This window comes from Mauremys mutica, chromosome 7 (assembly GCF_020497125.1).
Source record: "Mauremys mutica isolate MM-2020 ecotype Southern chromosome 7, ASM2049712v1, whole genome shotgun sequence".
In the NCBI taxonomy this organism is placed as follows: domain Eukaryota; kingdom Metazoa; phylum Chordata; order Testudines; family Geoemydidae; genus Mauremys; species Mauremys mutica.
In genome coordinates, this window is record NC_059078.1 from 118,082,383 (window position 1) to 118,082,609 (window position 227).

Genomic DNA, 227 nt, shown 5'->3' on the forward strand with positions numbered 1-227 from the left:
TCCTCTGGGACAAGCCATTAGGAGGTGTTCCCCGCTGGTGTGTCTCACGGCCCAGGAAGTGCCAAGAACAGTTATGAGCCAGGGTCTGTTTTATACATTAGACTTTGTGCCTCTCTTTCCTCCCTCCTCCCCGCCCCCGTCACAATACAGGCTTGTCAATTTGGAGAAGTCCCTTCCCACAACCATCCTCTGTTCGGTGAGCTCCTCCTCGCTCTGACCAATTGTGG